This window comes from Salmo trutta, chromosome 12 (genome assembly GCF_901001165.1).
Source record: "Salmo trutta chromosome 12, fSalTru1.1, whole genome shotgun sequence".
Lineage (NCBI taxonomy): Eukaryota > Metazoa > Chordata > Actinopteri > Salmoniformes > Salmonidae > Salmo > Salmo trutta.
The window spans coordinates 26,850,749-26,865,900 of NC_042968.1; the positions used below are offsets into that span (position 1 = coordinate 26,850,749).

General features: G+C 42.4%; 1 protein-coding gene across 3 annotated transcripts in view; it reads right to left on the minus strand.

Moving 5' to 3' along the window:
- The window catches only part of LOC115203278 (uncharacterized protein KIAA0355), a 38,655-nt gene extending 23,989 nt beyond the window's left edge, over positions 1-14,666 (minus strand). Inside the window, exon 1 of one of the 3 annotated variants that reach the window (XM_029767831.1) lies at positions 14,597-14,666. The gene's annotated coding sequence lies outside the window, so the exon portion shown is untranslated. Of the gene's footprint in view, positions 1-13,327; positions 13,439-14,596 lie in introns of those variants that run through there. The other 2 variants (XM_029767834.1, XM_029767833.1) reach the window with 2 other exon arrangements.
- Between the last annotated feature and the right edge of the window lie 486 nt (positions 14,667-15,152).

Below are 15,152 nucleotides of genomic sequence, written 5' to 3' on the forward strand. Positions count from 1 at the left end.
AGACTACAGTGACCTCCTGACTCGAGCAGCTTCCTATTCAAAGCCTTCTAACTACAGCTCCGTTTCAGCAACAGGCCAATAGCGAACGCGGCTCACATTTCACAGACCTCTCACGAAGCACAGCATTGGAAGAGGGAGCTCTGCTGGCTAGCCTAGCAGATGGAGTTTTTCTTCTACATTTTTTATTTTATTTCACCTTTATTTAACCAGGTAGGCAAGTTGAGAACAAGTTCTTATTTACAATTGCGACCTGGCCAAGATAAAGCAAAGCAGTTCGACACATACAACAACAGAGTTACACATGGAGTAAAACAAAAAAACTTAGTCAATAATACAGTAGAAAAATAAGTCTATATACAATGTGAGCAAATGAGGTGAGATAAGGGAGGTAAAGGCAAAAAAGTCCATGGTGGCAAAGTAAATATAATATAGTAAGTAAAACACTGGAATGGTAGATTTGTAGTGGAAGAAAGTGAAAAGTAGAAATAATGGGGTGCAAAGGAGCAAAATAAATAAATAAATACAGTAGGGGAAGAGGTAGTTGTTTAGGCTAAATTATAGATGGGCTATGTACAGGTGCAGTGATCTGTGAGCTGCTCTGACAGCTGGTGCTTAAAGCTAGTGAGGGAGATGTGTTTCCAGTTTCAGAGATGTTTGTAGTTCGTTCCAGTCATTGGCAGCGGAGAACTGGAAGGAGAGACGGCCAAAGGAGGAATTGGCTTTGGGGGTGACTAGAGAGATATACCTGCTGGAGCGCGTGCTACAGGTGGGTGCTGCTACGGTGACCAGTGAGCTGAGATAAGGCGGGACTTTACCTAGTAGGGTCTTGTAGATGACCTGGAGCCAGTGGGTTTGGCGACGAGTATGAAGCGAGGGCCAGCCAACGAGAGCGTACAGGTCGCAGTGGTGGATAGTATATGGGGCTTTGGTGACAAAACGGATGGCACTGTGATAGACTGCATCCAATTTATTGAGTAGGGTATTGGAGGCTATTTTGTAAATGACATCGCTGAAGTCGAGGATCGATAGGATGGTCAGTTTTACGAGGGTATGTTTGGCAGCATGAGTGAAGGATGCTTTGTTGCGAAATAGGAAGCCAATTCTAGATTTAACTTTGGATTGGAGATGTTTGATGTGAGTCTGGAAGGAGATTTTACAGACTAACCAGACACCTAGGTATTTGTAGTTGTCCACGTATTCTAAGTCAGAGCCGTCTAGAGTAGTGATGCTGGACGGGCGGGCAGGTGCGGGCAGCGATCGGTTGAAGAGCATGCATTTAGTTTTACTTGTATTTAAGAGCAGTTGGAGGCCACAGAAGGAGAGTTGTATGGCATTGAAGCTCGTCTGGAGGGTTGTTAACACAGTGTCCAAAGAAGGGCCAGGAGTAAACAGAATGGTGTCGTCTGCGTAGAGGTGGATCAGAGACTCACCAGCAGCAAGAGCGACATCATTGATGTATACAGAGAAAAGAGTTGGCCCAAGAATTGAACCCTGTGGCACCCCCATAGAGACTACCAGAGGCCCGGACAACAGGCCATCCGATTTGACACGTTGAATTCTGTCAGAGAAGAAGAAGCATAACATCTGTAAGCATCCTCGAAGGAAGCAATGTTATTCTTAAAAAAGAGGAATCTGTGTGATATGTAGATACTTTTATCCCCATATGTAAAACGGCACAACTTGAAGGCTACAGAACAACAAAACTGGATGACATATCCATTGAAGACATACCGTGGAAGTCGGAAATGGCTCACTTAAAAAGTAAGGTCAAAAGGTTTCATGATTTGCCAACCACCATTTTATTTTTAGCCAGGTCAAAAATTATTTTCTATTCAACTCCTGGCGTGGACATCTGCCATTTAATTTGTACATGATGTGCATACTAACAGTGAGCAACTTCATTGACAACACTTCCACGCATCACCCTAGGGATGAAGCAAAAAAAATAAATCACGAGTGAAACTTAAGACGTTCTCAGATCGATTGTCGGGGACCAAGTAACCTCCCCTTTCATGTAAACCTCCCCTTTCATGTAAACCTCCCGTAGTGACCATCCTGCTTTTAAGGAAAGAGTAATTTTGTACATGTATGAAACTGCGAGTTTGACTAACTCTAGTCTCCTTGCTTAGGGTGTCCAGGGTCCTTCCCGGGATCATTTGTATGTTGGAGGAGGACTGATAAGCTCAGTTCAAGAGACTTTTTAAAAAGAACATATTTCAAAGTGAATGAAAATAAAATTATGCCTACACAATCAAATTGAAATTTCCACTTCTAGAAATGAGCCCAATAATATATTTGTTAAAAATAAATACATTAACATATTGGACCATGCATGTAGCCCATTGCATGCTATTATCACCTGTAGCCCAACTGATGCAGCATAGTGGCTATAAATACATAGATGGAGAAGCCCCATGCTTCAGCCTATTTACCCCAATGCACACTTATTATTCATAATGAATTACTATTCCCTCCAATAGATTTTTTTGGTTACTATTTCAAAGTATGTAATTTAAGAGCGCTGTGCCTAATGACCTCGATCACACCGACAGCGTCATTGCATTTTGGTACACCAGACATGCATTAATTTCCAATGGAACGCTGCGTTTGTCTTGCAGAGGCAGTGCGTTCTGTGTGGCGCATACATTGGATTTATCAAAACATATGCGTCAAACTGTAAGCGTAGCATGCTTGACAGAAATGGTAGCAGAAGGTAAATGTTGAACATTTGTTGCACACATATCCAGATGCTGCTGTGTACTATTTTGCGCAGTGGCACTAATCATTGTGATTAAGGCGTAAACCATGCTTAAAACTCGTAACTGCATTTCTAAATTGATGCCGCAAGCAATTTAAGACCCCTTGACTTATTCCACTTTGTTAAGTTACAGCCACATTCTAAAATTGATTAAAATTGCCCCCCCCCATCAATCTACACACAATACCCCATAATGACATGGCAAAAACGTAATTTTTGATATTTGCTCATTTAAAACGTGACATTTACACAAGTATTAAGACCATTTACACAGTACTTTGTTAAAGCACCTTTGGCAGCAATTACAGCCTTGAGTCTTCTTGGCTATGACGCAACAAGCTTTGCACACCTGTATTTGAGGAGTTCCTCCCATTTTCCTCCACAGATCCTCTCAAGGTCTATTAGGTTGGATGGTCGATCAGGCTCTGGCTGGGCCACTCAAGGACATTGAGACTTGTCCTGAAGCCACTCCCGTGTTGTCTTAGACGTGTGCTTAGGGTCGTTGTCCTGTTGGAAGGTGAACCTATGCCCCAGTCTGAGGTCCTAAGTGCTCTGGTTCACGTATTAAATCAAGAATCTCTGCACTTTGCTCCTTTCATCTTTGCCTTGATCCTGACCAGTCTCCCTGCCAGTCTCCCAGAAAAAAAACTATACACGAAAAAAAAAAACCCAGAGCAATGGACATCAGACTGGTGGTAATCTGTCCCTTGGTCTGATAAATCCAAATTTTAGATTTTTGGTTCTAACCACCGTGTCTTTGTGAGACGCAGAATAGGTGAACGGATTATCTCTGCATTTGTGGTTCCCACCGTGAAACATGGTGGTGGTGTGATGGTGCCTTGCTGGTGACACTGATTTTTTTTAAATTCAAGACACACTTAACCAGTATGGCTACCACAGCATTCTGCAGCGAAACGCCATCCCATCTGGTTTGCACTTAGTGGGACTATCATTTGTTTTTCCAACAGGACAATGACCCAACACACCTCCAGGCTGTGTAAGGGCTATTTGACCAAGAAGGAGAGTGATATAGTGCTGCAATAGATGACCTGGCCAATTGAGATGGTTTGGGATGAGTTGGACCGCAGAGTGAAGGAAAAGCAGTCAACAAGTGCTCAGCATATGTGGAAACTCCTTCAAGACTGTTGGAAAAGCATTCCAGGTGAAGCTGGTTGCGAGAATGCCAAGAGTGTGCAAAGCTGTCAAGGCAAAGGGTGGCTACTTTGAAGAATCTCAAATATATTTTGATTTGTTTAACACTTTGGTTACTACATGATTCCATGTGTTATTTCATAGTTTTGATGTCTTCACTATTGTTCTACAATGTAGAAAATATTACAAATAAAGTAAAACCCTGGAATGAGTAGGTGTACAAACTTTTGACTGGTATGTAAATAATGTATCTGTACTTTGTTTTTAATAAATTCGCAAAACATTTCTAAAAACCTGTTTTCACTGTCATTATGGGGTATTGTGTGTAGATTGCTGAGCAAATTGTTTTATTTAACTAATTTTAGAATAAGGCTGTAACGTAACAAAATGTGGAAAAAGTGAAGAGGTCTGAATACTTTCAGAAAGCACTGTATATCCATTCACAAGATAGCTGCGCTGCTGCCAACGATTTGGGTCTAATGGTGCTTCCCTTTCAGATGGTTTAGCGTTGCACCTGTACTACCATTACTGTAGCTCAATTCCACCTCCGCAAAGATTGCATTTCCTTCTCAAAGTACAACCATACAGGACTTCGCTGCTGTTGCTTGCCTTTCTCTGCTATTTTTCCCAACTGGTAACGACCACAAAACAAAAAAGGTATTACTTCACTCCTTGTTCGTCAGACTCTCGTTCTCGACTCCCATTTCTAAGTATCAAGAGTCGCTTCCACTAGGAATTGACTCCTAAGACACTGTATTTTTGGAACGGAGGAGACTGATTAGTTGCCGTACTTCCGAGAACAAACACTCCCATCTGTCATAGTGAGCTCGCGAGGGACGGAGAGGAGCACAGTATAGACAAGTCGGCCAACATTCAGAACCGTGCACTAGGCCCATCTATAGGCAGTCAAAAGCTGTATCTCGCAACGGAATGCTGCATCTCACAATTTATTGGTTGCAATGTCTTGCAACTTCAGTAAAGCAGGGCCTATCAATGAATAGGCTAGGATATTCTACAAACAGACCGAAGACTGAACACACTTGCATCATCAGCAAAGAGATGGGGTGTAATAATTAGTCCAAGCAGTTGCAACAGTTTGCAACTAAAACAAGTTTCTATTGGACAAGTCCAGGCAGGTCCCTTCCCATTTCGTTCCGTTTGCTTCCATATAAGAAACATAATGAATACGCCCGGGGCGAGCCAGCGCGAGGGATAGAGAGGGGAGGGGGCAGGCAGAAAACAGTGGTACACATACTTTGTGATGTACATAATGTAGATACCTTCTCTCGTCAAACATATCATTCCAAAATCATGGGCATTAATATGGAGTTGTTCCCCCCTTTGCTGCTATAACAGCCTCCACTCTTCTGGGAAGGGTTTCCACTATACGTAACATTTCCGCGGAGACTTGATTCCATTCAGCCACAAAAGCATTAGTGAGGTCGGGCACTGATGTTGGGAGATTAGGCCTGGCTCGCAGTGGGCGTTCCAATTCATCCCAAATTTGTTCGATGGGGGTTGAGGTCAGGGCTCTGTGCAGGCCAGTCAAGTTCATCCACACCGATCGACGAACCATGTATGGACCTCTCTTTGTGCATTGTCATGATGATACAGGAAAAGGGCCTTAACCAAACTGTTGCCACAAAGTTGGAAGTGCAGAATCGTCTAGAATGTCATTGTATGCTGTAGCGTTACGATTTTCCCTTCACTGGAAGTATTATTTATCCTCCAAACCTTAGTTGGCACTATGAATTCAGGCAGGTAGCGTTCTCCTAGCATCCGCCAAACCCAGATTCATCCATCGAACTGCCAGATGGTGAAGTGTGATCCATCACTCCAGAGAACGCGTTTCCACTGCTCCAGAATTCATGGCAGTGAGCTTTACACCACTCCAGCCCAAGCTTGGCATTGCGCATGTTGATCTTAGGCTTGTGTGCGGCTGCTCATGAAGCTCCTGACGAACAATTATTGTGCCGAAGTTGCTTCCAGAGGCAGTTTGGAACGTGTTAGTGAGCGTTGCAACCGAGGACAGGCGAGGTTTACGCGCTTCAGAACTCAGTGGTTCCGTACTGTGAGCTTGTGTGGCCTAACACTTCACAGCTGAGCTGCTGTTGCTCCTAGACGTTTCCACTTCACAATAACCGCACTTACAGTTGACCGGGGCAGCTTAAGCAGGGCAGAAATTTGCCAAACTGACTTGTTAGAAAGGTGGCATCCTATGACAGGACCAAGTTGAAAGTCACTGAGCTCTTCAGTAAGGCCATTCTACTGCCAGTGTTTGTCTATGGAGATTGCATGGCTATGTGCTCAATTGTATACACCTGTCAGCAACGGGTGTGGCTGAAATAGACTAACTATAAAGGCCTGGGGAAATTTGAGGACCAGAGGAAGAAGCAAACTTTAGTGAATTTGAGAAAAGTATGTGGACACCTTCAAAATAGTGGAGGTGTCCTATTTTGAAGGTGTCCACATACTTCTCAAATTCACTAAAGTTTGCCTCTTCCTCTGGTCCTCAAATTTCCCCAGGCCTTTATAGTTAGTCTATAACACAGAAAATATGTGTTTTGATAATTGAACTGCAATTTAAATTAATAATAGCAAATGGGATCCCCCTCTTTTTTTAACAATAGCCGAAACTGCTTTCAAAAGACTTTTCCCGCAATTGCATTAAGAACTGTTGTACAATGACTGCTTGTCAGAATACATGTTTCCCTCCCTATGGCTCCCGAAACTTAAATGCACCTCGAGAAGACTATTTCTAGAACACACAACAAGCAGACTAGGTAAAAAAATTTAAAAAGGATAATGAAAAAAATAAGTCACCTGTCCTACTATGGGGCTGTTGGATTTTGTTTTAATAACATTACATGGTAAAAACACTAGCAATGGAAAGTTACATCCTGAGTGATAAAGTATAGGCTTTGAATTACTTCGCCAGCAGCTACAGTAGGCTACACAGCGCTGTTTGAGTTGAGCGCCGAGGTGGTGAGCATTTGACTATTTAATAACCCTTCATCTGAAAATTGGGAGTGTATACGTCAGTTCCGCACACACAGCGTAACAAAAAAAGAAAAAAAATTCAGAATACATTTATTTTGGAATTTATTTCATAGAACAATGCTTCAGTATGTATTAGGCTGTCATCTACAAAAAAAATGACCTCTCCAGAATCCATATGAAGGAAATCAGTCAGTGACAAAGAACTTTTAGCCCCTCTGACAGACTCACAGGGAGGAAAATAGCTGAGAGCAGGCTTGCACTGGTTTCCCAGGATACAGCAGGCTGAGATTTCCCCCTCTGGAAGCCCCTTATGACAGTCCATTACCCTCAGTTCACCATCCCCCATACTAGAGACTGTCTGCGTAAGAGTCTGGATTTATGGGGTGTCCTTCAGCTTTGACATATTACAATGCTATATGTATGTGTTATGTAACCATCTTAAGTACGTGTAACTACAAAAAAGGTCATTGGGGAATCATGAATTTAGCTTGATATGAACCTACAGGAAATTGCTTGTGCATTCTGAAAGATTCCCTGCTGCTAGCTAGGCTAACTTATCAAAACATCTTCAATGAATGATCAATTCCCCCAAGAATACCATCTTTTTAAGACCAAGAAACCTATCAGGTCAAGACAAGCTGTGTCTGACAAATGGAAATGCCTCCTGAGACGCAAATGTTGTACCTTCTATTTGGCCTAGATTTGAGCAGTCCATGGGTAAGTCAAAGGGGAAAATAACCTTGTAGCATCTTGTACTAAGCCTGCCCTGAATGCGAATGACAGCTCTAGCCTTTGATTTTCAATAGCTGGAATGATGCCCAGACACACATGAAGTAGGATTTATGGTTCAAAGGTAGAAGTATAAACTGTTTAGGAATAGGCCTAATTCATCTGTATTGGTGTCAGGAAACTGTTAATATCCTAGGAAGGGATGTTGTTGACACTTACTCTGCCTACGTATAACGTCCACAAAAAGACGAGGAGTCCTAGGGCTTCTCTTTGAGACATTTTTTAAGTTGTTATTGGCACTACCACTGTCAGAGCCTAGGCAATGTGGCATGCATAAGGCCTATTCATCAATGTGATTTTTCTGCCAATAACAAACAAAAAAGCCACAAATGTACAGTACCCATGTTTATGCCATGCCTAACATTTACTCTCTACAAATATGACGCAAAGATTATGTATGGAAATCATTCTCCTGACACACAAAAATACTATTGCTGTTTAATTTGATGTAGTCTACTTAGCCTACTGTATGGGAATAGAGCAAGAATTAATTGTTTGGTCTCAAGAGAGAAATCTCATTCAGGGTTAGCACTGATTAGAGGGCACAGAGGTTTAAATATATGTTATTGAGAAATACAGGATGAGGCAAGTGAGGATAACCTCCACTTGTATGGCTTCATTTCTGACCCAGTAGCCCCAGCCTTCCCATGTCTGAAGACATTGGTAGTTGAAGGATTATGTCAGCCCCTCAACCTAGCTGATTGGAGGGAGTAGATGGAACTAATCATCTATCAAGCTATTTCAGATCTGTGAACACCCAAGGGGAAGGGAATAAGGTTTGAAATGGGACCTGGTTACTGTCTTTCCAGGGGTAGTTTTAAAGAGGTTCAAACCTGGCTAACATTAGGCTTTCCTTCCTGCTACACCTGTTTTTTTCTATGACATTCTTGAGAGTGCCGCTTCCCTCAGGATCTAGGAATTCATCTGAGACTAGCCCTCGGGGGCCACCAGTCAGACACTCCTGGTGAAAATTGCAAAAGAAAAGTCCTGCCATTTTTGCTAAAAGCTGCCATCAAACTACAAAACCCTCATAGTCCTACATTTCATAGCCAGAATTAGGTGAAAACAAAACCATGGAACACTAGAATCAATCCTGTTCATCTGGGATTCATTACACCCCCCTCCCCTTAACCACCATCAAAGATTCCATTGTGACATTCTAAACTCTGATGAGAGTCTGAGAGAACAGCATATTCTAAGCATTGCAGCATGAGCAACACTAGAATGCTTTGTTAATGGAAATATCACTCTGGTACGTCCAGCTAGTTGAAAGAATAGACAAAGCCATGAGTCAAACATAGATATCTTGTAACTATTGGGCTCATGGGCTGACTCACACACCTAACAGGAAACAAAATGAAAAAGGATCTGCTGATCAATACATTAGTTACACTAACAACATAAACTAACAACTGGTCCATGGTCAGAGACAGGGCTAATCAGGCGTTGAGTCAGGTCAGGGAGAGTGAACACAGAGGCAGGAATCTGCAGAGCAATGCATTTATTTCCATAGCAACAGGGCTGTGACATAAATCAACAGGGATATCTGTGATAAGAGGGTTTATCTATGAGGAACATGATGCAACAAATCAAAGAGCTTCTCAGTATTGTTGGAAAGATGCAGTCTGACAAAGTCCTCTCTCGACAGGCAAACAAATCCAGGTGAATATTGGGCCAATTTTCCTACCAGTAGTGTTTCCGCCAAACTGACTTGACGCAGATAAAAATCAGTCATCATGCACATACAGTGCATTCGGAAAGTATTCACACCCCTTGACTTTTTCCACATTTTGTTATGTTACAGCCTTATTCTAAAATGGATTAAATCAAATAAATCCTCAGCAATCTACACACAATACCCTATAATGACAAAGCAACAACAGGTTTAGATGTGTTTGCAAATGTATATAAACATTTTATTTTAAAGAAATACCTTATTTACATAAGTACTCAGACCCTTTCATATGAGACTCAAAATTAGGCTCCGGTGCATCCTAGAGCCACCAAGACTCATCCTAGAGCTGGCTGCCCGGCCAAACTGAGCAATCGGGGGAGAAGGGCCTTGGTCAGGGAGGTGACCAAGAACCCGATGGTCACTGACAGAGCTCTAGAGTTTCTCTGTGGAGTTTGGAGAACATTCCAGAAGGATAACCATCTATGCAGCACTCCACCAATCAGGCCTTCATGGTAGTGGCCAGATGGAAACCACCTCTCAGTAAAAAACACATGACAGCTCGCTAGGAGTTTGCCAAAGGGCACCTAAAGGACTCAGACCATGAGAAACAAGATGATCTGGTCTGATGAAACCAAGATTTAACTCTTTGGCCTGAATGCCAAGCATCACATCTGGAGGAAACCTGGCACCATCCCTACAGTGAAGCATGGTGGTGGCAGCATCATGCTGTGGGGATGTGTTTCCAGTGGCAAGGACTGGGAGACTAATCAGGATCAAGTCAAAGATGAATGGAGCAAAGTACTGAGAGAACCTTGATGAAAAGCGCTCAGGATCTCAGACTGGGTCAAAGGTTCACCTGCCAACATGACAACAACCCTAAGCACACAGCCAAGACAATGCAGGAGTGGCTTTGGGACAAGTCTCTGAATGTCCTTGAGCGGCCCAGCAAGAGCCCAGACCTGATCAAACATCTCTGGAGAACCCTGAAAACAGTTGTGCAGCAACACTCCCCATCCAACCTAGCAGAGCTTGAGAGGATCTGCAAAGAGGTATGAGAGAAACTCTCCAAATACAGGTGTGCCAACCTTACGGCATCATGTCACCATGTCGAACAATTTTACAGAATTGTCCCGTTTCCATCACAGCTGTTGTAATTATTATTTAAAAAATGTATACAGTATGACTTTACTTGCATGAAAACTGTGGATGGAAACGTGGTTTAATTCAAGTCAATCTCAATAGAGGATGGTTTCTCCAATCTGCATGTAGTAAAACAAACTACTGTAAAGTTTAATATCTCCTCAAGCTATGGATGACAGGCAATAATGCAATGGCTGAAAATGTGACAAGCTCAAAGCAAACAGAAACCCAACGGTAAAGAGGGGGCAGTGACAAATCTGTGTGTTAGAAATGTTGGTTTACTACAGAGGAGAGATGAGATGCCCAACAACTGGTCTATACTCAAACTCAGTGACACATTTAGGATACTAACAGTATTTGGCATAATTATATATAAGGCAGAAGGTCATACTTTTCCCCCCCTCTCTGCAAACTGCAGCAACCCAAACAGGAAATACATTCCACATGACCAAAGGAGGCAGACATTGTAATAGAAGCTGCCTTTAGCTCAACAACAATACCAAAGACCGCTGGGTTGTAGTAGCACATACGAGGGGATTATTCAAATCCTTTAATAAGATAGTCAGTTGAGTTGGACAGTACTGATTGAAATGTGTCTTACGCGTGTAACATTCAGCCACACCGAGGTGAGGAAATAAGTGTGAATGCTATTCATGGACTACAGCTCAGCGTTCATCACCAAGATAGGGACCCTGGGATTGAACCCCTCCCTCTGCAACTGAATCCTGGACTTCCTGACTTACCCTCACCACCTGGAGCTGGCATGCAACAACTAAGGCTGGCTCAATTATCAGATAATCGTGTAACTGACAATAACCATGAACAAAAGCAATTCATTATAATAGTCTTAGTACATTCATTTTTAGGAGAAGGGGGAATTCAACTTTATATTCAAACAGATAAAGTTTACCCAATAGCAGTTAAGTTTTACATGAAGTGGGTAAAATTGGTAATCATTTCATGAGCAGCACAGTCGGGAGGAGAAGCTTCATTTCCAAAAGTCCCTAGCAGTCAAAATCCATTCGGTTGAGATGTGTTGTCACCAAAGCTGTGTTTTATTCATTACATATGTCGAAGATCATTTTCAAAGATGCATTATAAGCTCAAAACATTTAACAATAATGACAAGTTACATCTGCGTAACAATTAATCGTTACCCAAAATTCCATAATCGTCACAGCCCTAGCAACAACACCTCTGCCACGTTGACCCTCAACACGGGGGCCCCTCTGGGGTTTGTGCTTAGTGGTCTCCCTGTTTACACAAAACTGCGTGGCCACGCACAACTCCAACATCATCAAGTTTGCCGACAACACGGTGGTAGGTCTGATCACCGACAGCGATGAGTCAGCCTATAAGAAGGAGGTCAGAGACTTAGCAGTGTGGTGCCAAGACAACAACCTCAATAAGACCAAGGCGATGATCGTGCACTAATGGAGAAAGAGGGGAGAGCATGCCCCCATCAACATCGATGGGGCTGTTGTAGAATAGGTCGAGAGCTTTAAGTTCCTTGGCGTCCACATCACCAAGGACTTAAGGATGGTCCACACACAGTCATGAAGAGGGCAAGGCAGCGCCCCTTCCCCCTCAGCCTGAAAAGTTTTGGCATGGCCCTCAGATGGCTCTACAGCAGCACCAGCGAGAGCATCTTGACTGGCTGCATCAGCACTCTGTATGGCAAATGCACCGCCCTGACCTCAAAGCGCTACAGAGGGTGGTGCGGACAGCCCAGACATCACTGGGGCCGAGCTTCCTGCCATCCAGGACCACTATATCAGGCAGTGTCAGAGGAATGCCCGATTGCCTAAGACTCCAGCCACCCAAGCTATAGACTGTTCACTCTGCTACTGTTGGGCAAATGGTACCAGAGTATCGGCTCTCGGACCAACAGGCTCCGAGACAGCTTCTACCTCCAAACCATAAGACTGCTACATAGCCAACTAATGGTACCCGAACTATCTGCCCTGACTACCTTGCACTGACCTTATGCGCACACACATAAACTACATCCCACAAAACCTCCCACACACACTTTTACACTCCTTCTAGTCTGTTCTTTATTTTACTCTTATTATTATCCATCCTGATGCCTAGTCACTTTACCCTGCCTTCATGTACATATCTACCAAAAATACCTCGTACCTCTGCACATTGATCTGGTACTCCCTGTATATACCGTAGCTCCATTCTTGTGTATGTTATTCCTCGTTATCATTTTATTATTAAATTGCATCGTTGGGAAGGACTCGTAAGCAAGCATTTCATGGTAAAGTCTACACCAGATGTATTAGGAACGTGACAAATAAAATTTGATTTGAGTGGGAAGATACTGTACTACTGGCATATATCTTGGCAAAATGTGTCAAATTCTCAATCCAACATTACCGCCCAAGCAGAAAACTATAACAGTCAACAAATCATGCAATACCCAGATCAATGTATTACATCGAAAGCAACGGTGCAGAATTATTGATATTATTTATCAAGCAAGCTACCAAATGCACCGGATAGCAAGGGCTTCTCCCGTTCTGAGGATGCAGCAAGCTTGCTCCGGCTGTCACTCACTGGTTAGCTTGCTATAACACAAGCAAATGTTTATGAAAGCGAGACATAACGCAACCTAGATATACTAGCACGGCTAAATACCGATAGATCACGAGTGTAAAGTCAGTAGATATCTAGCTAACTACAGTAACAGATATGAGCTCGGAAGACCAGTTGTGGGGCGGTTGATTTCTTTCAAGTAAAGAGGTCGCAAAATTGCCCAACCAGCTCGCTAATTGTTATAAAAAGCCACATTAGATTTGACCTACTATAAATCGGTGATAATCTTTCAAATCCGACCAGCTTGGTACTAGCCGGTTGTGAGGTCAGTTCAAGTGAGCCGACATAACCAGCTTTGAAGCATAGACGTAGCTCGTAGGTTAGTATTTATGAATCTGATCACTATTTAGCAGGAAGGTGCAATATAATCTCCGCAAGCGCAGTACACGGGTTTCATCGAAACTCATGCAGACAACACCGGGCACTATGTTGCAAGCTATTAATACGGCCTTTTAACGCCCTAAACTAAAACGCCTCTGTCAGGCTCGAGTGGAGAAAAAGTTCAGCAACATAATAGTTTCTTGTGTATTTTGTGTAATTATCACTGTAACAAACGCTACCCGGTTTGGAAAATCATTTTTTAAATTGTATTTATTTAACCTTTACTTAACTAGGCAAGTCAGTTATGAATACATTCTTATTTACAATGACGGCCTACCGGGGAACAGTGGGTTAACTGCCTTGTTCAGGGGCAGAACGACATATTTACCTTGTTAGTTCAGGGATTCGATCCAGAAACCTTTCGGTTACTGTCCAGACACTCTAACCACTAGTCCCTATAAGTCACACACCCAAAGATCTAACGTTAACAGCCAGGTAACTAGTAAATTAGGCTGTACATTTTCAGAATTACCATAGACTAACATGTTTGGCCCCTACTTTGACAAGTTTACCTACCTTAGTTACCTAGCATTAGTTACCTAGCTTAGTTACCTAGCATTAGTTAGCTGACCATCTACCTTCCCTGACCCTCGAAAGACACTCCTTGAAATTGCCTCGCAGGGAGGGCAAAGACACAACATATTTGCAAAAACAATGTCCCGAAAGCAAACAAATCACAATAGCTAACGTTAGTTTGTCCACATCTACATTATATCAGGGATATCTTAAAATACATACTAAAAGCCAGTTCACTACCAAGCATTCATAGTTTGAATAACTTAGAATTTCTAGCAACTGTCGCTAAAACTGTAAGTTTCTGGTTAGTAGCTACTGAACGGCCACAGAACTCCCAAAGACCACAGCTAACTAGCTAGTTATCGACAACTACTGTTAGCGTTAGCTGTCTAGGTACTGTAGCTAGTACTCTGCGACACGTTTTTTTAAGCTAGCACACAATATAAACAAATCTAATACAACTGGCACAGTAGGGTATTATTCCTTGTTACAACTGTTATTTGTGACGAGAGTAAATGTGTTAAGAGCTTTCAGATAAAACGTTTTTTAATCAAAGTACAGTTGATAAGCGCATCACTTACCAGCTAGCTAGGCATCTACCCTCTTGACATCGAATGAAGTCTGTATACAACGGATATGACGTTTCTCTATATGAACCAGAGCGCGTGAGCTAAACTACAAACCTTCGGTTGATCACACCGATCAGACACACTCAAAAACCTCCAATTCGAAGTGAATGCAGAGGTGAAAGCTTCAGATATAAACATATTTTTATACCAGCATTACTTCATCACAAATATTATGTTTTATGTAGATAACATGGCATGACATTAGTTACAAATTCAAGTGTGGAAGAACAATACATTACGCTTTTAATAACTCATTTCATCATTATTTTAATCGATTATTTGTATTTATAAACAAACCCACTGAAACGGTAGAAAAAAAATGTTGCTCCAAGAATCGAATTGTCACACAAAGGTATTTAGGTATATTCCGTGGAGTTATCCGCCCTCTAGTGGTCTTTTTAAACGGAATAGGTGAAGTATCACTTATCAAACGCTAGAGGGAGACACATATTCGACACTAACATGTCTCCCACTGGACGAGACGCACTTAGGTGGTCCACACATTGAC